The sequence below is a fragment of the Entelurus aequoreus genome, linkage group LG12, assembly GCF_033978785.1.
Source record: "Entelurus aequoreus isolate RoL-2023_Sb linkage group LG12, RoL_Eaeq_v1.1, whole genome shotgun sequence".
In the NCBI taxonomy this organism is placed as follows: domain Eukaryota; kingdom Metazoa; phylum Chordata; class Actinopteri; order Syngnathiformes; family Syngnathidae; genus Entelurus; species Entelurus aequoreus.
The window spans coordinates 72868552-72893551 of NC_084742.1; the positions used below are offsets into that span (position 1 = coordinate 72868552).

At 42.4% G+C, this 25000-nt stretch overlaps 2 protein-coding genes across 4 annotated transcripts in view; both read right to left on the reverse strand.

The window, feature by feature from the left end:
• The window catches only part of zgc:162331 (uncharacterized protein LOC793007 homolog), a 192376-nt gene that overhangs the window by 102524 nt on the left and 64852 nt on the right, over positions 1 to 25000 (reverse strand). The gene's annotated exons all lie outside the window — the stretch shown is intronic.
• LOC133662950 (solute carrier family 13 member 4-like) overlaps positions 1 to 25000 on the reverse strand; it is a 96698-nt gene that overhangs the window by 62961 nt on the left and 8737 nt on the right. The window lies entirely within an intron of this gene.

Genomic DNA, 25000 nt, shown 5'->3' on the forward strand with positions numbered 1-25000 from the left:
ATATACTAGTCAAATGATAATGTTTGGAGTCTCCATCTAGGACAGCTTCAAAGGGAATATACTAGTCAAATGATCATGTTTGGAGCGTCCATCTAGGACAGCTTCAAAGGGAATATACTAGTCAAATGATCATGTTTGGAGTCTCCATCTAGGACAGCTTCAAAGGGAATATACTAGTCAAATGATAATGTTTGGAGTCTCCATCTAGGACAGCTTCAAAGGGAATATACTAGTCAAATGATCATGTTTGGAGCGTCCATCTAGGACAGCTTCAAAGGGAATATACTAGTCAAATGATCATGTTTGGAGCGTCCATCTAGGACAGCTTCAAAGGGAATATACTAGTCAAATGATCATGTTTGGAGTCTCCATCTAGGACAGCTTCAAAGGGAATATACTAGTCAAATGATCATGTTTGGAGCGTCCATCTAGGACAGCTTCAAAGGGAATATACTAGTCAAATGATCATGTTTGGAGCGTCCATCTAGGACAGCTTCAAAGGGAATATACTAGTCAAATGATAATGTTTGGAGTCTCCATCTAGGACAGCTTCAAAGGGAATATACTAGTCAAATGATAATGTTTGGAGTCTCCATCTAGGACAGCTTCAAAGGGAATATACTAGTCAAATGATCATGTTTGGAGCGTCCATCTAGGACAGCTTCAAAGGGAATATACTAGTCAAATGATCATGTTTGGAGCGTCCATCTAGGACAGCTTCAAAGGGAATATACTAGTCAAATGATCATGTTTGGAGTCTCCATCTAGGACAGCTTCAAAGGGAATATACTAGTCAAATGATCATGTTTGGAGCGTCCATCTAGGACAGCTTCAAAGGGAATATACTAGTCAAATGATCATGTTTGGAGCGTCCATCTAGGACAGCTTCAAAGGGAATATACTAGTCAAATGATAATGTTTGGAGTCTCCATCTAGGACAGCTTCAAAGGGAATATACTAGTCAAATGATAATGTTTGGAGTCTCCATCTAGGACAGCTTCAAAGGGAATATACTAGTCAAATGATAATGTTTGGAGTCTCCATCTAGGACAGCTTCAAAGGGAATATACTAGTCAAATGATCATGTTTGGAGTCTCCATCTAGGACAGCTTCAAAGGGAATATACTAGTCAAATGATCATGTTTGGAGCGTCCATCTAGGACAGCTTCAAAGGGAATATACTAGTCAAATGATCATGTTTGGAGTCTCCATCTAGGACAGCTTCAAAGGGAATATACTAGTCAAATGATCATGTTTGGAGCGTCCATCTAGGACAGCTTCAAAGGGAATATACTAGTCAAATGATCATGTTTGGAGTCTCCATCTAGGACAGCTTCAAAGGGAATATACTAGTCAAATGATCATGTTTGGAGTCTCCATCTAGGACAGCTTCAAAGGGAATATACTAGTCAAATGATCATGTTTGGAGTCTCCATCTAGGACAGCTTCAAAGGGAATATACTAGTCAAATGATAATGTTTGGAGCGTCCATCTAGGACAGCTTCAAAGGGAATATACTAGTCAAATGATCATGTTTGGAGCGTCCATCTAGGACAGCTTCAAAGGGAATATACTAGTCAAATGATAATGTTTGGAGTCTCAATCTAGGACAGCTTCAAAGGGAATATACTAGTCAAATGATAATGTTTGGAGTCTCCATCTAGGACAGCTTCAAAGGGAATATACTAGTCAAATAATCATGTTTGGAGTCTCCATCTAGGACAGCTTCAAAGGGAATATACTAGTCAAATGATCATGTTTGGAGTCTCCATCTAGGACAGCTTCAAAGGGAATATACTAGTCAAATGATCATGTTTGGAGCGTCCATCTAGGACAGCTTCAAAGGGAATATACTAGTCAAATGATCATGTTTGGAGTCTCCATCTAGGACAGCTTCAAAGGGAATATACTAGTCAAATGATCATGTTTGGAGTCTCCATCTAGGACAGCTTCAAAGGGAATATACTAGTCAAATGATCATGTTTGGAGCGTCCATCTAGGACAGCTTCAAAGGGAATATACTAGTCAAATGATCATGTTTGGAGTCTCCATCTAGGACAGCTTCAAAGGGAATATACTAGTCAAATGATCATGTTTGGAGCGTCCATCTAGGACAGCTTCAAAGGGAATATACTAGTCAAATGATCATGTTTGGAGTCTCCATCTAGGACAGCTTCAAAGGGAATATACTAGTCAAATGATCATGTTTGGAGTCTCCATCTAGGACAGCTTCAAAGGGAATATACTAGTCAAATGATCATGTTTGGAGTCTCCATCTAGGACAGCTTCAAAGGGAATATACTAGTCAAATGATAATGTTTGGAGCGTCCATCTAGGACAGCTTCAAAGGGAATATACTAGTCAAATGATCATGTTTGGAGCGTCCATCTAGGACAGCTTCAAAGGGAATATACTAGTCAAATGATCATGTTTGGAGCGTCCATCTAGGACAGCTTCAAAGGGAATATACTAGTCAAATGATCATGTTTGGAGCGTCCATCTAGGACAGCTTCAAAGGGAATATACTAGTCAAATGATCATGTTTGGAGCCTCCATCTAGGACAGCTTCAAAGGGAATATACTAGTCAAATGATCATGTTTGGAGCCTCCATCTAGGACAGCTTCAAAGGGAATATACTAGTCAAATGATCATGTTTGGAGCGTCCATCTAGGACAGCTTCAAAGGGAATATACTAGTCAAATGATCATGTTTGGAGCGTCCATCTAGGACAGCTTCAAAGGGAATATACTAGTCAAATGATCATGTTTGGAGCCTCCATCTAGGACAGCTTCAAAGGGAATATACTAGTCAAATGATCATGTTTGGAGTCTCCATCTAGGGCAGCTTCAAAGGGAATATACTAGTCAAATGATCATGTTTGGAGTCTCCATCTAGGGCAGCTTCAAAGGGAATATACTAGTCAAATGATCATGTTTGGAGTCTCCATCTAGGACAGCTTCAAAGGGAATATACTAGTCAAATGATCATGTTTGGAGTCTCCATCTAGGACAGCTTCAAAGGGAATATACTAGTCAAATGATAATGTTTGGAGCGTCCATCTAGGACAGCTTCAAAAGGAAATATACTAGTCAAATGATCATGTTTGGAGTCTCCATCTAGGGCAGCTTCAAAGGGAATATACTAGTCAAATGATCATGTTTGGAGTCTCCATCTAGGACAGCTTCAAAGGGAATATACTAGTCAAATGATAATGTTTGGAGCGTCCATCTACGACAGCTTCAAAGGGAATATACTAGTCAAATGATCATGTTTGGAGTCTCCATCTAGGACAGCTTCAAAGGGAATATACTAGTCAAATGATTATGTTTGGAGTCTCCATCTAGGACAGCTTCAAAGGGAATATACTAGTCAAATGATAATGTTTGGAGCGTCCATCTAGGACAGCTTCAAAGGGAATATACTAGTCAAATGATAATGTTTGGAGCCTCCATCTAGGACAGCTTCAAAGGGAATATACTAATCAAATGATAATGTTTGGAGTCTCCATCTAGGACAGCTTCAAAGGGAATATACTAGTCAAATGATAATGTTTGGAGTCTCCATCTAGGACAGCTTCAAAGGGAATATACTAGTCAAATGATCATGTTTGGAGCGTCCATCTAGGACAGCTTCAAAGGGAATATACTAGTCAAATGATAATGTTTGGAGCGTCCATCTAGGACAGCTTCAAAGGGAATATACTAGTCAAATGATCATGTTTGGAGTCTCGATCTAGGACAGCTTCAAAGGGAATATACTAGTCAAATGATCATGTTTGGAGCGTCCATCTAGGACAGCTTCAAAGGGAATATACTAGTCAAATGATCATGTTTGGAGCGTCCATCTAGGACAGCTTCAAAGGGAATATACTAGTCAAATGATCATGTTTGGAGTCTCCATCTAGGACAGCTTCAAAGGGAATATACTAGTCAAATGATCATGTTTGGAGCGTCCATCTAGGACAGCTTCAAAGGGAATATACTAGTCAAATGATCATGTTTGGAGCGTCCATCTAGGACAGCTTCAAAGGGAATATACTAGTCAAATGATAATGTTTGGAGCGTCCATCTAGGATAGCTTCAAAGGGAATATACTAGTCAAATGATCATGTTTGGAGTCTCCACCTAGGACAGCTTCAAAGGGAATATACTAGTCAAATGATAATGTTTGGAGCCTCCATCTAGGACAGCTTCAAAGGGAATATACTAGTCAAATGATCATGTTTGGAGCCTCCATCTAGGACAGCTTCAAAGGGAATATACTAGTCAAATGATCATGTTTGGAGCGTCCATCTAGGACAGCTTCAAAGGGAATATACTAGTCAAATGATCATGTTTGGAGCGTCCATCTAGGACAGCTTCAAAGGGAATATACTAGTCAAATGATCATGTTTGGAGCCTCCATCTAGGACAGCTTCAAAGGGAATATACTAGTCAAATGATCATGTTTGGAGCGTCCATCTAGGACAGCTTCAAAGGGAATATACTAGTCAAATGATCATGTTTGGAGCGTCCATCTAGGACAGCTTCAAAGGGAATATACTAGTCAAATGATCATGTTTGGAGCGTCCTTCTAGGACAGCTTCAAAGGGAATATACTAGTCAAATGATAATGTTTGGAGCGTCCATCTAGGACAGCTTCAAAGGGAATATACTAGTCAAATGATCATGTTTGGAGCGTCAATCTAGGACAGCTTCAAAGGGAATATACTAGTCAAATGATAATGTTTGGAGTCTCCATCTAGGACAGCTTCAAAGGGAATATACTAGTCAAATGATCATGTTTGGAGCGTCCATCTAGGACAGCTTCAAAGGGAATATACTAGTCAAATGATCATGTTTGGAGCGTCCATCTAGGACAGCTTCAAAGGGAATATACTAGTCAAATGATAATGTTTGGAGCGTCCATCTAGGACAGCTTCAAAGGGAATATACTAGTCAAATGATCATGTTTGGAGTCTCCATCTAGGACAGCTTCAAAGGGAATATACTAGTCAAATGATAATGTTTGGAGCCTCCATCTAGGACAGCTTCAAAGGGAATATACTAGTCAAATGATCATGTTTGGAGCGTCCATCTAGGACAGCTTCAAAGGGAATATACTAGTCAAATAAATCCATGTCTGTTTCTATTGATTAGATATTAAACATGTCAAATGATCATGTTTGGAGCGTCCATTTAGGACAGCTTCAAAGGGAATATACTAGTCAAATGATCATGTTTGGAGTCTCCATCTAGGACAGCTTCAAAGGGAATATACTAGTCAAATGATCATGTTTGGAGCGTCCATCTAGGACAGCTTCAAAGGGAATATACTAGTCAAATGATCATGTTTGGAGCGTCCATCTAGGACAGCTTCAAAGGGAATATACTAGTCAAATGATCATGTTTGGAGCGTCCATCTAGGACAGCTTCAAAGGGAATATACTAGTCAAATGATCATGTTTGGAGCGTCCATCTAGGACAGCTTCAAAGGGAATATACTAGTCAAATGATAATGTTTGGAACCTCCATCTAGGACAGCTTCAAAGGGAATATACTAGTCAAATGATCATGTTTGGAGCCTCCATCTAGGACAGCTTCAAAGGGAATATACTAGTCAAATGATCATGTTTGGAGCGTCCATCTAGGACAGCTTCAAAGGGAATATACTAGTCAAATGATCATGTTTGGAGCGTCCATCTAGGACAGCTTCAAAGGGAATATACTAGTCAAATGATCATGTTTGGAGCGTCCATCTAGGACAGCTTCAAAGGGAATATACTAGTCAAATGATCATGTTTGGAGTCTCCATCTAGGACAGCTTCAAAGGGTATATACTATTCAAATGATAATGTTTGGAGCCTCCATCTAGGAAAGCTTCAAAGGGAATATACTAGTCAAATGATCATGTTTGGAGCCTCCATCTAGGACAGCTTCAAAGGGAATATACTAGTCAAATGATCATGTTTGGAGCGTCCATCTAGGACAGCTTCAAAGGGAATATACTAGTCAAATGATCATGTTTGGAGCGTCCATCTAGGACAGCTTCAAAGGGAATATACTAGTCAAATGATAATGTTTGGAGCCTCCATCTAGGACAGCTTCAAAGGGAATATACTAGTCAAATGATCATGTTTGGAGCGTCCATCTAGGACAGCTTCAAAGGGAATATACTAGTCAAATGATCATGTTTGGAGCCTCCATCTAGGACAGCTTCAAAGGGAATATACTAGTCAAATGATCATGTTTGGAGCGTCCATCTAGGACAGCTTCAAAGGGAATATACTAGTCAAATGATCATGTTTGGAGCCTCCATCTAGGACAGCTTCAAAGGGAATATACTAGTCAAATGATCATGTTTGGAGCGTCCATCTAGGACAGCTTCAAAGGGAATATACTAGTCAAATGATCATGTTTGGCGCGTCCATCTAGGACAGCTTCAAAGGGAATATACTAGTCAAATGATCATGTTTGGAGTCTCCATCTAGGACAGCTTCAAAGGGAATATACTAGTCAAATGATCATGTTTGGAGCCTCCATCTAGGACAGCTTCAAAAGGGAATATACTAGTCAAATGATCATGTTTGGAGTCTCCATCTAGGGCAGCTTCAAAGGGAATATACTAGTCAAATGATCATGTTTGGAGTTTCCATCTAGGACAGCTTCAAAGGGAATATACTAGCCAAATGATCATGTTTGGAGTCTCCATCTAGGACAGCTTCAAAGGGAATATACTAGTCAAATGATAATGTTTGGAGCGTCCATCTACGACAGCTTCAAAGGGAATATACTAGTCAAATGATCATGTTTGGAGTCTCCATCTAGGACAGCTTCAAAGGGAATATACTAGTCAAATGATAATGTTTGGAGTCTCCATCTAGGACAGCTTCAAAGGGAATATACTAGTCAAATGATAATGTTTGGAGCGTCCATCTAGGACAGCTTCAAAGGGAATATACTAGTCAAATGATAATGTTTGGACCCTCCATCTAGGACAGCTTCAAAGGGAATATACTAATCAAATGATAATGTTTGGAGTCTCCATCTAGGACAGCTTCAAAGGGAATATACTAGTCAAATGATAATGTTTGGAGTCTCCATCTAGGACAGCTTCAAAGGGAATATACTAGTCAAATGATCATGTTTGGAGCGTCCATCTAGGACAGCTTCAAAGGGAATATACTAGTCAAATGATCATGTTTGGAGTCTCCATCTAGGACAGCTTCAAAGGGTATATACTAGTCAAATGATAATGTTTGGAGCCTCCATCTAGGAAAGCTTCAAAGGGAATATACTAGTCAAATGATCATGTTTGGAGCCTCCATCTAGGACAGCTTCAAAGGGAATATACTAGTCAAATGATCATGTTTGGAGCGTCCATCTAGGACAGCTTCAAAGGGAATATACTAGTCAAATGATCATGTTTGGAGCGTCCATCTAGGACAGCTTCAAAGGGAATATACTAGTCAAATGATAATGTTTGGAGCCTCCATCTAGGACAGCTTCAAAGGGAATATACTAGTCAAATGATCATGTTTGGAGCGTCCATCTAGGACAGCTTCAAAGGGAATATACTAGTCAAATGATCATGTTTGGAGCCTCCATCTAGGACAGCTTCAAAGGGAATATACTAGTCAAATGATCATGTTTGGAGCGTCCATCTAGGACAGCTTCAAAGGGAATATACTAGTCAAATGATAATGTTTGGAGCGTCCGTCTAGGACAGCTTCAAAGGGAATATACTAGTCAAATGATAATGTTTGGAGTGTCCGTCTAGGACAGCTTCAAAGGGAATATACTAGTCAAATGATCATGTTTGGAGTCTCCATCTAGGACAGCTTCAAAGGGAATATACTAGTGAAATGATCATGTTTGGAGCCTCCATCTAGGACAGCTTCAAAAGGGAATATACTAGTCAAATGATCATGTTTGGAGTCTCCATCTAGGGCAGTTTCAAAGGGAATATACTAGTCAAATGATCATGTTTGGAGTTTCCATCTAGGACAGCTTCAAAGGGAATATACTAGCCAAATGATCATGTTTGGAGTCTCCATCTAGGACAACTTCAAAGGGAATATACTAGTCAAATGATAATGTTTGGAGCGTCCATCTACGACAGCTTCAAAGGGAATATACTAGTCAAATGATCATGTTTGGAGTCTCCATCTAGGACAGCTTCAAAGGGAATATACTAGTCAAATGATAATGTTTGGAGTCTCCATCTAGGACAGCTTCAAAGGGAATATACTAGTCAAATGATAATGTTTGGAGCGTCCATCTAGGACAGCTTCAAAGGGAATATACTAGTCAAATGATAATGTTTGGAGCCTCCATCTAGGACAGCTTCAAAGGGAATATACTAATCAAATGATAATGTTTGGAGTCTCCATCTAGGACAGCTTCAAAGGGAATATACTAGTCAAATGATAATGTTTGGAGTCTCCATCTAGGACAGCTTCAAAGGGAATATACTAGTCAAATGATCATGTTTGGAGCGTCCATCTAGGACAGCTTCAAAGGGAATATACTAGTCAAATGATCATGTTTGGAGCGTCCATCTAGGACAGCTTCAAAGGGAATATACTAGTCAAATGATCATGTTTGGAGTCTCCATCTAGGACAGCTTCAAAGGGAATATACTAGTCAAATGATCATGTTTGGAGCGTCCATCTAGGACAGCTTCAAAGGGAATATACTAGTCAAATGATCATGTTTGGAGCGTCCATCTAGGACAGCTTCAAAGGGAATATACTAGTCAAATGATAATGTTTGGAGCGTCCATCTAGGATAGCTTCAAAGGGAATATACTAATCAAATGATAAAGTTTGGAGTGTCCATCTAGGACAGCTTCAAAGGGAATATACTAGTCAAATGATAATGTTTGGAGTCTCCATCTAGGACAGCTTCAAAGGGAATATACTAGTCAAATGATCATGTTTGGAGCGTCCATCTAGGACAGCTTCAAAGGGAATATACTAGTCAAATGATCATGTTTGGAGCGTCCATCTAGGACAGCTTCAAAGGGAATATACTAGTCAAATGATCATGTTTGGAGTCTCCATCTAGGACAGCTTCAAAGGGAATATACTACTCAAATGATCATGTTTGGAGCGTCCATCTAGGACAGCTTCAAAGGGAATATACTAGTCAAATGATCATGTTTGGAGCGTCCATCTAGGACAGCTTCAAAGGGAATATACTAGTCAAATGATCATGTTTGGAGCCTCCATCTAGGACAGCTTCAAAGGGAATATACTAGTCAAATGATCATGTTTGGAGCGTCCATCTAGGACAGCTTCAAAGGGAATATACTAGTCAAATGATCATGTTTGGAGCGTCCATCTAGGACAGCTTCAAAGGGAATATACTAGTCAAATGATCATGTTTGGAGCCTCCATCTAGGACAGCTTCAAAGGGAATATACTAGTCAAATGATCATGTTTGGAGCCTCCATCTAGGACAGCTTCAAAGGGAATATACTAGTCAAATGATCATGTTTGGAGCGTCCATCTAGGACAGCTTCAAAGGGAATATACTAGTCAAATGATCATGTTTGGAGTCTCCATCTAGGACAGCTTCAAAGGGAATATACTAGTCAAATGATAATGTTTGGAGCCTCCATCTAGGACAGCTTCAAAGGGAATATACTAGTCAAATGATCATGTTTGGAGCGTCCATCTAGGACAGCTTCAAAGGGAATATACTAGTCAAATAAATCCATGTCTGTTTCTATTGATTAGATATTAAACATGTCAAATGATCATGTTTGGAGCGTCCATTTAGGACAGCTTCAAAGGGAATATACTAGTCAAATGATCATGTTTGGAGTCTCCATCTAGGACAGCTTCAAAGGGAATATACTAGTCAAATGATCATGTTTGGAGCGTCCATCTAGGACAGCTTCAAAGGGAATATACTAGTCAAATGATCATGTTTGGAGCGTCCATCTAGGACAGCTTCAAAGGGAATATACTAGTCAAATGATCATGTTTGGAGCGTCCATCTAGGACAGCTTCAAAGGGAATATACTAGTCAAATGATCATGTTTGGAGCGTCCATCTAGGACAGCTTCAAAGGGAATATACTAGTCAAATGATAATGTTTGGAACCTCCATCTAGGACAGCTTCAAAGGGAATATACTAGTCAAATGATCATGTTTGGAGCCTCCATCTAGGACAGCTTCAAAGGGAATATACTAGTCAAATGATCATGTTTGGAGCGTCCATCTAGGACAGCTTCAAAGGGAATATACTAGTCAAATGATCATGTTTGGAGCGTCCATCTAGGACAGCTTCAAAGGGAATATACTAGTCAAATGATCATGTTTGGAGCGTCCATCTAGGACAGCTTCAAAGGGAATATACTAGTCAAATGATCATGTTTGGAGTCTCCATCTAGGACAGCTTCAAGGGGTATATACTAGTCAAATGATAATGTTTGGAGCCTCCATCTAGGAAAGCTTCAAAGGGAATATACTAGTCAAATGATCATGTTTGGAGCCTCCATCTAGGACAGCTTCAAAGGGAATATACTAGTCAAATGATCATGTTTGGAGCGTCCATCTAGGACAGCTTCAAAGGGAATATACTAGTCAAATGATCATGTTTGGAGCGTCCATCTAGGACAGCTTCAAAGGGAATATACTAGTCAAATGATAATGTTTGGAGCCTCCATCTAGGACAGCTTCAAAGGGAATATACTAGTCAAATGATCATGTTTGGAGCGTCCATCTAGGACAGCTTCAAAGGGAATATACTAGTCAAATGATCATGTTTGGAGCCTCCATCTAGGACAGCTTCAAAGGGAATATACTAGTCAAATGATCATGTTTGGAGCGTCCATCTAGGACAGCTTCAAAGGGAATATACTAGTCAAATGATCATGTTTGGAGCCTCCATCTAGGACAGCTTCAAAGGGAATATACTAGTCAAATGATCATGTTTGGAGCGTCCATCTAGGACAGCTTCAAAGGGAATATACTAGTCAAATGATCATGTTTGGCGCGTCCATCTAGGACAGCTTCAAAGGGAATATACTAGTCAAATGATCATGTTTGGAGTCTCCATCTAGGACAGCTTCAAAGGGAATATACTAGTCAAATGATCATGTTTGGAGCCTCCATCTAGGACAGCTTCAAAAGGGAATATACTAGTCAAATGATCATGTTTGGAGTCTCCATCTGGGGCAGCTTCAAAGGGAATATACTAGTCAAATGATCATGTTTGGAGTTTCCATCTAGGACAGCTTCAAAGGGAATATACTAGCCAAATGATCATGTTTGGAGTCTCCATCTAGGACAGCTTCAAAGGGAATATACTAGTCAAATGATAATGTTTGGAGCGTCCATCTACGACAGCTTCAAAGGGAATATACTAGTCAAATGATCATGTTTGGAGTCTCCATCTAGGACAGCTTCAAAGGGAATATACTAGTCAAATGATAATGTTTGGAGTCTCCATCTAGGACAGCTTCAAAGGGAATATACTAGTCAAATGATAATGTTTGGAGCGTCCATCTAGGACAGCTTCAAAGGGAATATACTAGTCAAATGATAATGTTTGGACCCTCCATCTAGGACAGCTTCAAAGGGAATATACTAATCAAATGATAATGTTTGGAGTCTCCATCTAGGACAGCTTCAAAGGGAATATACTAGTCAAATGATAATGTTTGGAGTCTCCATCTAGGACAGCTTCAAAGGGAATATACTAGTCAAATGATCATGTTTGGAGCGTCCATCTAGGACAGCTTCAAAGGGAATATACTAGTCAAATGATCATGTTTGGAGTCTCCATCTAGGACAGCTTCAAAGGGTATATACTAGTCAAATGATAATGTTTGGAGCCTCCATCTAGGAAAGCTTCAAAGGGAATATACTAGTCAAATGATCATGTTTGGAGCCTCCATCTAGGACAGCTTCAAAGGAATATACTAGTCAAATGATCATGTTTGGAGCGTCCATCTAGGACAGCTTCAAAGGGAATATACTAGTCAAATGATCATGTTTGGAGCGTCCATCTAGGACAGCTTCAAAGGGAATATACTAGTCAAATGATAATGTTGGAGCCTCCATCTAGGACAGCTTCAAAGGGAATATACTAGTCAAATGATCATGTTTGGAGCGTCCATCTAGGACAGCTTCAAAGGGAATATACTAGTCAAATGATCATGTTTGGAGCCTCCATCTAGGACAGCTTCAAAGGGAATATACTAGTCAAATGATCATGTTTGGAGCGTCCATCTAGGACAGCTTCAAAGGGAATATACTAGTCAAATGATCATGTTTGGAGCCTCCATCTAGGACAGCTTCAAAGGGAATATACTAGTCAAATGATAATGTTGGAGCGTCCGTCTAGGACAGCTTCAAGGGAATATACTAGTCAAATGATCATGTTTGGAGTCTCCATCTAGGACAGCTTCAAAGGAATATACTAGTGAAATTATCATGTTTGGAGCCTCCATCTAGGACAGCTTCAAAAGGGAATATACTAGTCAAATGATCATGTTTGGAGTCTCCATCTAGGGCAGTTTCAAAGGAATATACTAGTCAAATGATCATGTTTGGAGTTTCCATCTAGGACAGCTTCAAAGGGGAATATACTAGCCAAATGATCATGTTTGGAGTCTCCATCTAGGACAACTTCAAAGGGAATATACTAGTCAAATGATAATGTTTGGAGCGTCCATCTACGACAGCTTCAAAGGGAATATACTAGTCAAATGATCATGTTTTGGAGTCTCCATCTAGGACAGCTTCAAAGGGAATATACTAGTCAAATGATAATGTTTGGAGTCTCCATCTAGGACAGCTTCAAAGGGAATATACTAGTCAAATGATAATGTTTGGAGCGTCCATCTAGGACAGCTTCAAAGGGAATATACTAGTCAAATGATAATGTTTGGAGCCTCCATCTAGGACAGCTTCAAAGGGAATATACTAATCAAATGATAATGTTTGGAGTCTCCATCTAGGACAGCTTCAAAGGGAATATACTAGTCAAATGATAATGTTTGGAGTCTCCATCTAGGACAGCTTCAAAGGGAATATACTAGTCAAATGATCATGTTTGGAGCGTCCATCTAGGACAGCTTCAAAGGGAATATACTAGTCAAATGATCATGTTTGGAGCGTCCATCTAGGACAGCTTCAAAGGGAATATACTAGTCAAATGATCATGTTTGGAGTCTCCATCTAGGACAGCTTCAAAGGGAATATACTAGTCAAATGATCATGTTTGGAGCGTCCATCTAGGACAGCTTCAAAGGGAATATACTAGTCAAATGATCATGTTTGGAGCGTCCATCTAGGACAGCTTCAAAGGGAATATACTAGTCAAATGATAATGTTTGGAGCGTCCATCTAGGATAGCTTCAAAGGGAATATACTAATCAAATGATAATGTTTGGAGCGTCCATCTAGGACAGCTTCAAAGGGAATATACTAGTCAAATGATAATGTTTGGAGTCTCCATCTAGGACAGCTTCAAAGGGAATATACTAGTCAAATGATCATGTTTGGAGCGTCCATCTAGGACAGCTTCAAAGGGAATATACTAGTCAAATGATCATGTTTGGAGCGTCCATCTAGGACAGCTTCAAAGGGAATATACTAGTCAAATGATCATGTTTGGATCAGACGTTTGAGGTCATAGGACAGCTTCAAAGGGAATATACTAGTCAAATGATCATGTTTGGAGCGTCCATCTAGGGACAGCTTCAAAGGGAATATACTAGTCAAATGATCATGTTTGGAGCGTCCATCTAGGACAGCTTCAAAGGGAATATACTAGTCAAATGATCATGTTTGGAGCCTCCATCTAGGACAGCTTCAAAGGGAATATACTAGTCAAATGATCATGTTTGGAGCGTCCATCTAGGACAGCTTCAAAGGGAATATACTAGTCAAATGATCATGTTTGGAGCGTCCATCTAGGACAGCTTCAAAGGGAATATACTAGTCAAATGATCATGTTTGGAGCCTCCATCTAGGACAGCTTCAAAGGGAATATACTAGTCAAATGATCATGTTTGGAGGCCTCCATCTAGGACAGCTTCAAAGGGAATATACTAGTCAAATGATCATGTTTGGAGCGTCCATCTAGGACAGCTTCAAGGGAATATACTAGTCAAATGATCATGTTTGGAGCGTCCATCTAGGACAGCTTCAAAGGGAATATACTAGTCAAATGATAATGTTTGGAGCGTCCTTCTAGGACAGCTTCAAAGGGAATATACTAGTCAAATGATAATGTTTGGAGCGTCCATCTAGGACAGCTTCAAAGGGAATATACTAGTCAAATGATCATGTTTGGAGCGTCAATCTAGGACAGCTTCAAAGGGAATATACTAGTCAAATGATCATGTTTGGAGTCTCCATCTAGGACAGCTTCAAAGGAATATACTAGTCAAATGATCATGTTTGGAGCGTCCATCTAGGACAGCTTCAAAGGGAATATACTAGTCAAATGATCATGTTTGAGCGTCCATCTAGGACAGCTTCAAAGGGAATATACTAGTCAAATGATCATGTTTGGAGCGTCCATCTAGGACAGCTTCAAAGGGAATATAGCTAGTCAAATGATCATGTTTGGAGCGTCCATCTAGGACAGCTTCAAAGGGAATATACTAGTCAAATGATCATGTTTGGAGCGTCCATCTAGGACAGCTTCAAAGGGAATATACTAGTCAAATGATCATGTTTGGAGCGTCCATCTAGGACAGCTTCAAAGGGAATATACTAGTCAAATGATCATGTTTGGAGGCGTCCATCTAGGACAGCTTCAAAGGGAATATACTAGTCAAATGATCATGTTGGAGCGTCCATCTAGGACAGCTTCAAAGGAATATACTAGTCAAATGATCATGTTTGGAGCTCCATCTAGGACAGCTTCAAGGGAATATACTAGTCAAATGATCATGTTTTGGAGCGTCCATCTAGGACAGCTTCAAAGGGAATATACTAGTCAAATGATCATGTTTGGAGCGTCCATCTAGGACAGCTTCAAAGGAATATACTAGTCAAATGATCATGTTTGGAGCGTCCATCTAGGACAGCTTCAAAGGGAATATACTAGTCAAATGATCATGTTTGGAGTCTCCATCTAGGACAGCTTCAAAGAGTATATACTAGTCAAATGATAATGTTTGGAGCCTCCATCTAGGAAAGCTTCAAAGGGAATATACTAGTCAAATGATCATGTTTGGAGCCTCCATCTAGGACAGCTTCAAGGGAATATACTAGTCAAATGATCATGTTTGGAGCGTCCATCTAGGACAGCTTCAAAGGGAATATACTAGTCAAATGATAATGTTTGGAGCCTCCATCTAGGACAGCTTCAAAGGGAATATACTAGTCAAATGATCATGTTTGGAGCGTCCCATCTAGGACAGCTTCAAAGGGAATATACTAGTCAAATGATCATGTTTGGAGCCTCCATCTAGGACAGCTTCAAAGGGAATATACTAGTCAAATGATCATGTTTGGAGCGTCCATCTAGGACAGCTTCAAAGGGAATATACTAGTCAAAGATCATGTTTGGAGCCTCCATCTAGGACAGCTTCAAAAGGGAATATACTAGTCAAATGATAATGTTTGGAGCCTCCATCTAGGACAGCTTCAAAGGGAATATACTAGTCAAATGATCATGTTTGGAGCCTCCATCTAGGACAGCTTCAAAGGGAATATACTAGTCAAATGATCATGTTTGGAGCGTCCATCTAGGACAGCTTCAAAGGGAATATACTAGTCAAATGATCATGTTTGGAGCGTCCATCTAGGACAGCTTCAAAGGGAATATACTAGTCAAATGATAATGTTTGGAGCCTCCATCTAGGACAGCTTCAAAGGGAATATACTAGTCAAATGATCATGTTTGGAGCGTCCATCTAGGACAGCTTCAAAGGGAATATACTAGTCAAATGATCATGTTTGGAGCCTCCATCTAGGACAGCTTCAAAGGGAATATACTAGTCAAATGATCATGTTTGGAGCCTCCATCTAGGACAGCTTCAAAGGGAATATACTAGTCAAATGATAATGTTTGGAGTCTCCATCTAGGACAGCTTCAAAGGGAATATACTAGTCAAATGATCATGTTTGGAGCGTCCATCTAGGACAGCTTCAAAGGGAATATACTAGTCAAATGATCATGTTTGGAGCGTCCATCTAGGACAGCTTCAAAGGGAATATACTAGTCAAATGATAATGTTTGGAGCGTCCATCTAGGACAGCTTCAAAGGGAATATACTAGTCAAATGATCATGTTTGGAGCCTCCATCTAGGACAGCTTCAAATGGAATATACTAGTCAAATAAATCCACGTCTGTTTCTATTGATTAGATATTAAACATGTCAAATGATCATGTTTGGTTACATTTATGACGTTACATGGTGAAACATCATCACAATAACTCTCTTTGTCCCAACACAAAAACATTACATGAAATAATAACACTAATAACAATCATTTGTCTTTTAATGAAATCAATTTAATGTTCAATAATCAAATCATTTCTAAAAGAAATACAAATAAAAAAAGATAATATGCTCTCATAAAACTGGAAATATTGCAGCAACAAATTTAGAAAACTGTTCCAAAAAAAACTTTACACCAAATAATAATAAAAATGAATAACAAATAAAAAATAAAAAATTAAAAAAAATAAGAAAAATTTAGTGGTAAACAATATAATTTCTAAACAAGAAAAACAACAATAATTCACTCCTAAAACTGAAAATATTGTTTAAAATATAAAATACTGTCCCAACAAAAATACATCAATAAGAATAATAACAACTAATAATAAATAAAAACTAATAATAAAAACAAATTAATGGTAAATACTAGATTTTTTATAAAGCAAAATAAGAATATACATTTATAAAGCTGACAATATTGTTGCAACACATTTTAAATACTGTACTAACACAAACATGACAGGAAGTCATAATGAAAACTAATAAGAAATAAAAACTACAAATGGAAAACTATTTCATGGTAATTAATAACATCATTTAAGGACAAGGAGGAGGAGGAGGAGGAGCAGGAAGAGGAGGAAGAGGAGGATGAGGAGGAGCAGGAGGAGGAGGAGGGGGGAAGAGGAGGAGCAGGAGGAGCAGGAGGAGGAGGAGGAGCAGGAAGAGGAGGAAGAGGAGGATGAGGAGGAGCAGGAGGAGGAGGAGGGGGGAAGAGGAGGATGAGGAGGAGCAGGAGGAGGAGGAGGGGGGAAGAGGAGGAGCAGGAGGAGGAGCAGGAAGAGGAGGATGAGGAGGAGCAGGAGGAGGAGGAGCAGGAGGAGCAGGAAGAGGAGGATGAGGAGGAGCAGGAAGAGGAGGAGCAGGAGGAGCAGGAGGAGCAGGAAGAGGAGGATGAGGAGGAGCAGGAAGAGGAGGAGCAGGAGGAGCAGGAGGAGCAGGAAGAGGAGGATGAGGAGGAGCAGGAGGAGGAGGAGGAGGAGGAGCAGGAGGAGCAGGAAGAGGAGGATGAGGAGGAGCAGGAAGAGGAGGAGCAGGAGGAGCAGGAAGAGGAGGATGAGGAGGAGCAGGAGGAGGAGGAGGAGGAGGAGCAGGAGGAGCAGGAAGAGGAGGATGAGGAGGAGCAGGAGGAGCAGGAGGAGGAGCAGGAGGAGGAGGAGCAGGAGGAGCAGGAGGAGCAGGAGGAGCAGGAAGAGGAAGATGAGGAGGAGCAGGAGGAGCAGGATGAGAAGGAGCAGGAAGAGGAGGATGAGAAGGAGGATGAGGAGGAGCAGGAGGAGCAGGAAGAGGAGGATGAGGAGGAGGAGAAGGCGGAGGAAGAGGAGAAGGAAGAGGAGGAGGAAGAGGAGGAGGAAGATACATGAAGTGATGAGATGAGCAAAGAAGAAAAAGAGTCTTATTCAGCACTCACTGATTATTGATTATTGATTATTGATTATTGATTATTGACTCCTGCTTATCAGAAATACCCTTCAACATTCCTTAGTGATGTCATTCTTACACTTTTGCAACTTAAAGTCAGCAGATGTAACATAGCACAGTTACATAGTACCACCTTTAGCACAGTTACATAGTACCACCTTTAGCACAGTTACATAGTACCACCTTTAGCACAGTAACATAGTACCACCTTTAGCACAGTTACATAGTACCACCTTTAGCACAGTAACATAGTACCACCTTTAGCACAGTTACATAGTACCACCTTTAGCACAGTTACATAGTACCACCTTTAGCACAGTTACATAGTACCACCTTTAGCACAGTTACATAGTACCACCTTTAGCACAGTTACATAGTACCACCGTTAGCACAATAACATAGTACCACCTTTAGCACAGTTACATAGTACCACCTTTAGCACAGTAACATAGTACCACCTTTAGCACAGTTACATAGTACCACCTTTAGCACAGTAACATAGTACCACCTTTAGCACAGTTACATAGTACCACCTTTAGCACAGTTACATAGTACCACCTTTAGCACAGTAACATAGTACCACCTTTAGCACAGTTACATAGTACCACCTTTAGCACAGTAACATAGTACCACCTTTAGCACATTTACATAGTACCACCTTTAGCACAGTAACATAGTACCACCTTTAGCACAGTAACATAGTACCACCTTTAGCACAGTTACATAGCACCACCTTTAGCACAGTAACATAGCACCACCTTTAGCACAGTAACATAGTACCACCTTTAGCACAGTTACATAGTACCACCTTTAGCACAGTAACATAGTACCACCTTTAGCACAGTAACATAGTACCACCTTTAGCACAGTTACATAGTACCACCTTTAGCACAGTAACATAGTACCACCTTTAGCACAGTTACATAGTACCACCTTTAGTTCAGTAACATAGTACCACCTTTAGCACAGTAACATAGTACCACCTTTAGCACAGTTACATAGTACCACCTTTAGCACATTAACATAGTACCACCTTTAGCACAGTTACATAGTACCACCTTGGGGTGTAGGGGGGTGGGTAGAGATAGCACCCTTGTTGATTGGCAGCTGCTCCCTACTCGTAGGGAGGCCACGCTTCACCGGTTCTCATCCATCCCCTAAATCTCTCACGTGCTGGCTCCAAGCGCCACACCCCGGTACACTGCCTCAGCTGGCAGACCAAACCACGTGAGGGGGTGGTGTGTACACTGCACCACTAGGCGGAGGAGCTGCACCAGTCAGCCAACGGCTAGGGCGGAGGAAGACCACATAGGACTCAACGGCCAAGTGTAAAGGAGTAAACCTTACAAATCCGGAGTGGAGCCCCGAAGGCGGATAGGTGCTCGCAAGACAACACCCTTCCGGCAACTCCTGCAGCAAAGCTGGTGCCAAACGTCATGCTCCGCATTCCTTTGGATCCCGTCAGCCAAGCCAAGAGGGGGATTCTGACGACTGGGCAACCCAAAGTCCCCATACCTTATGCCCAGGCTTGCGCCATGGAGGTCACAAAAACTGGAGAGGTCACTCCAGCCTCGCTCGCAAGAGTGAGGACACAACACGGAAGCTGGCAGTTTACGGGTTATAAGTCCCATCTGATTGGCGTAAGTATGGGGCGCCACGGGTCAGCTTCGACGGTGGGAGGGATCATAGTGTCCCAGTGGACGACTACTGCCCGCCTCAAACCGGGCAGCCCCCGGTCAGTAGGGTGTCGGCCCGCCAACGTTTGCCTGCTTCAGTGGGTGCCTGGAGCTTAGTGTACTGTAAAGGCACGATGAGCAGACGGTAAATCTTTGCACCAAACAATAAGAAAATTAAAAAGAAGACTCCAGCTCTTCTATTTGGTAGCTGGAACGTGCGCACTATGCGCACAGGCATCTCAGATGACCTCAGAGTGGTGGAAGACACCAGAAAGACAGCCATCATTGACAGAGAGCTCACCAGACTCAACGTCAGCATAGCTGCCCTCCAAGAAACCCGGCTCCCTTCCAGCGGCTCCCTCAGAGAGGAGAACTACACCTTCTTCTGGAAGGGCAGAGAACCCGAAGAGCCCCGCCAGCATGGTGTTGGCTTTGCCATCAAAAACACCCTCCTGGCTGCAGTGGAGCCTCCCTCAGGTGGCACCGAGCGCCTTTTGTCCATCCGCCTCGCCACTGCTGCTGGTCATGTCAACATCCTCAGTGTGTACGCTCCCACTCTCACCTCATCGGAAGACACAAAAGACCAGTTCTATGGGCAGCTTGATGAACTGATAAAGGGCCTCCCAAAAGATGAGCCCTTATTCCTCCTTGGCGACTTCAATGCCAGAGTAGGTGCAGATCACAAGTCATGGCCCTCCTGCCTTGGACGTCATGGCACAGGGAAGGTAAATGAGAATGGTCAAAGGCTGCTGGAACTGTGCTCCTACCATGACCTCTGCATTACAAACACCTTCTTCGAGTGTAAACCATCACACAGAGTGTCGTGGAGGCATCCGCGGTCCCAACGCTGGCACCAACTCGACCTTGCCATCACCAGGCGCTCTGCCTTAAACAATGTCCTCATCACCAGAAGCTACCATAGTGCAGACTGTGACACTGACCATGCCCTTGTGTGCAGCAAAGTGCGTCTCCAGCCACGCAAGCTACATCACTCCAAACCAAAAGGCCGCCCCCGGATCAACACAGTACACATGTCAGATCCCCTTAAGGTGGACGCATATGTAACCAACCTGGATGAAGCCCTACAGGACCTGCCAGATCATGACGCCACAGGAAAGTGGAATGCCATGAGGGACAAAATTTACAACACGGCCATGTCCTCGTTTGGCAAGAAAGAACATCCCTGCCAGGATTGGTTCAAAGCCCACCTTCCAAGGATGAAACCAGAAATAGAGGCTAAACGTGCAGCCTTCTTAGCACACAAGGAATGCCCAAATGAACAGACACTCACAGTACTCAGAAGGGCTCGGAACACCACCCAGCGTGTTGCTAGACAGTGTGCCAATGAATATTGGCAACAACTGTGTAAGGAAATACAGAGCTGTGCCGAGTCCGGAAACACACGCGGCATGTACAACGGCATCAAAAAGGCCCTTGGCCCTGCAGTAAAAGGAATTGCCCCCCTGAAATCTCTGTCAGGGGAGAAGATCACTAACCGGGAGGAACAGATGACCAGATGGGTGGAACACTACTCAGAACTGTACTCCCGTGAAACATCAGTTTCCAATGCTGCCCTTAGTGGTACGAAGGATCTGCCCATCATGGAGGAGCTAGATGAAGTGCCCACTATGGAAGAGCTCAGCAAAGCCATTGATGCCCTCCCAAACGACAAAGCACCAGGTAGCGATAACATCCCACCTGAAGCCATCAAGCACGGGAAACCTGTCCTGCTTCAGCCTCTGTATGAGTTGCTCTGCATGTGCTGGGAGGAAGGTGCAGTCCCACAAGACATGCGTGACGCCACCATTGTGACACTGTATAAAAACAAAGGTGACCGCAGTGACTGCAACAACTACAGAGGGATCTCCCTTCTCAGCATTGTCGGCAAAGTGTATGCACGCATCCTCCTCAACAGGCTGCAGAGACTCGCGGATCGTGTCTATCCAGAATCCCAATGTGGCTTCAGAGCAGGCAGGTCGACAACTGACATGATCTTTTCCCTTCGACAGCTCCAGGAAAAGAGTAGAGAGCAAGGCCAGCCACTCTACATGATGTTCATAGACCTCACCAAGGCCTTCGATCTGGTCAGCAGGGAAGGCCTATTCCAGCTCCTTGAGAAGATTGGCTGCCCCCCAAAGCTCGGCAGCATGGTGACCTCCTTCCATGTCAACATGAAGGGCACAGTCCTGTATGACGGATCATCCTCAGAACCATTCTGTATCAACAGTGGTGTCAAGCAGGGCTGTGTACTTGCACCAACCCTTTTCGGGATTTTCTTTTCCCTGCTCCTGTCTTACGCCTTCGACTCCTCCACTGATGGTGTATACCTGCACACCCGGTCTGATGGGAGATTGTTTAACCTGGCGCGACTGCGTTCTAAGACCAAGGTCAGGACAGTTCTCATCAGGGAGATGTTGTTTGCTGATGATGCAGCCCTCATGACTCACACAGAGGATGCCCTTCAGAGTTTGGCTGACCGCTTTGCCGATGCTTGTAAGCAGTTTGGGCTCACAATAAGCCTGAAGAAGACCAACATCAGTGCACAAGACATCAGTACTGCCCCCTCCATCACAGTTGATAACATCAGACTGGACACTGTGGACGAGTTCACCTACTTGGGATCAACAATCAGCAACAACCTCTCACTGGACATCGAACTGGACAGGCGTCTCGGAAAGGCAAATACCATCATGGCTAGACTGACCAAGAGAGTGTGGGAGAACGGAGCGCTGTCAGAACACACCAAGATCCGTGTATATCAGGCCTGCGTTCTCAGCACCCTTCTCTATGGAAGTGAATCCTGGACCACCTATATGAAGCAAGAACGTCGGCTCAACACCTTCCACATGCGGTGCCTCAGGCGCATCCTCAACATCAGCTGGCAGGACCACATCCCATACACCAACATCCTGCAGCGCGCCAAGATCCCCAGCATGTACTCCCTGCTGAGTCAACGCCGTCTCCGCTGGCTCGGCCATGTCCGACGGATGGAGGATGGAAGACTACCTAAGGACATCATGTATGGACAACTGACCATTGGCACCAGACGAGCTGGTCGCCCCCTACTACGCTTCAAGGACGTCTGCAAAAGAGACATGAAAGCATGCAACATCTCTCCTGACAGCTGGGAGGTACAGGCCATGGACAGAAATGCTTGGCGTCAGACTGTCCACAAGGGCAGTGCAGAAGCTGAGGTGGCAAGAGATCGGCTTGCAGCAGAGAAGAGGAGACGCAGGAAGTGCACTGCAGCAACCCCTCAAACCCAGGCCACCTTATTCATTTGCACAAACTGCAATAAAGACTGTCACTCACAGATCGGACTGCGCAGCCATAGCAGACGATGCCAAACAACATGACAAGACTCCAGACGCGCATCAGTATGGTCTCTCGAGACTGAGCTGCCGATGATGATAGTACCACCTTTAGCACAGTAACATAGTACCACCTTTAGCACAGTTACATAGTACCACCTTTAGCACAGTTACATAGTACCACCTTTAGCACAGTAACATAGTACCACCTTTAGCACAGTTACATAGTACCACCTTTAGCACAGTTACATAGTACCACATTTAGCACAGTAACATAGTACCACCTTTAGCACAGTTACATAGTACCACCTTTAGCACAGTAACATAGTACCACCTTTAGCACAGTTACATAGTACCACATTTAGCACAGTTACATAGTACCACCTTTAGCACAGTAACATAGTACCACCTTTAGCACAGTTACATAGTACCACCTTTAGCACAGTTACATAGTACCACCTTTAGCACAGTTACATAGTACCACCTTTAGCACAGTAACATAGTACCACCTTTAGCACAGTTACATAGTACCACATTTAGCACAGTTACATAGTACCACCTTTAGCACAGTTAGATGGATATATACTTTAGCACAGTTAGTGCTAAAATTGTTGAACAGTTTAAGAACAACCTTTCTCAAGCAGCTATTGCAAGGAATTGAGGGATTTCACCATCTACGCTCCGTAATATCATCAAAGGGTTGAGAGAATGTGGAGAAATCACTGCAGGTAAGCAGCTAAGCCCGTGACCTTCCATCCCTCAGGCTGTACTGCATCAACAAGCCACATCAGTGTGTAAAGGATATCACCACATGGGCTCGGGAACACTTCAGAAACCCACTGTCAGTAACTACAGTTGGTCGCTACATCTGTAAGTGCAAGTTAAAACTCTCCTATGCAAGGCCAAAACTGTTTATCAACAACACCCAGAAACGCCGTCGGCTTCGCTGGGCCTGAGCTCATCTAAGATGGACTGATACAAAGTGGAAAAGTGTTCTGTGGTCTGACGAGTCCACATTTCAAATTGTTTTTGGAAACTGTGGACGTCGTGTCCTCCGGACCAAAGAGGAAAAGAACCATCCGGATTGTTCTAGGCGCAAAGTGTAAAAGGCAGCATGTGTGATGGTATGGGGGTGTATTAGTGGTCAAGACATGTTCTAGGGTGAAAGTGTAAAAGGCAGCATGTGTGATGGTATGGGGGTGTATTAGTGGTCAAGACATGTTCTAGGGTGAAAGTGTAAAAGGCAGCATGTGTGATGGTATGGGGGTGTATTAGTGCCCAAGACATGGGTAACTTACACATCTGTGAAGGCACCATTAATGCTGAAAGGTACATACAGCTTTTGGAGCAACATATGTTGCCATCCAGGCAACGTTACCATGGACGCCCCTGCTTATTTCAGCAAGACAATGCCAAGCCACGTGTTACATCAAGGTGGCTTCATAGTAAAAGAGTGCGGGTACTAGACTGGCCTGCCTGTAGTCCAGACATTGAAAATGTGTGGCACCTAAAATATGAGAAGGGAGACTGTTGAACAACTTAAGCTGTACATCAAGCAAGAATGGGAAAGAATTCCACTTCAAAAATGTGTCTCCTCACTTCCCAAACCTTTACTGAGTGTTGTTAAAAGGAAAGGCCATGTAACACAGTGGTGAACATGCCCTTTCACAACTACTTTGGCACGTGTTGCAGCCATGACATTCTAATTATTTTTTGCAAAAAAAAATAAAGTGTATAAGTTTGAACATGAAATATGTTGTCTTTGTAGCATATTCAACTGAATATGGCTTGAAAAGGATTTGCAAATCATTGTATTCTGTTTATATTTACATCTAACACCATTTCCCAACTCATATGGAAACGGGGTTTGTATGCACTAATTGCTGATTATAATAATAATGGATTAGATTTTATATTGTGCTTTTCTATTGTTAGATACTCAAAGTGCTCACAGAGAAGTGAGAAGCCATCATTCATTCACACCTGGTGGTGGTGGTAAGCTACATTTGTAGCCACAGCTGCCCTGGAGTAGAAGAGAGGCTGCCAGTTTGCACCTACGACCCCTCCGACCACCACCTATCACTCATTCATCAGTCATTCACCTACGACCCCTCCAACCACCACCTATCACTCA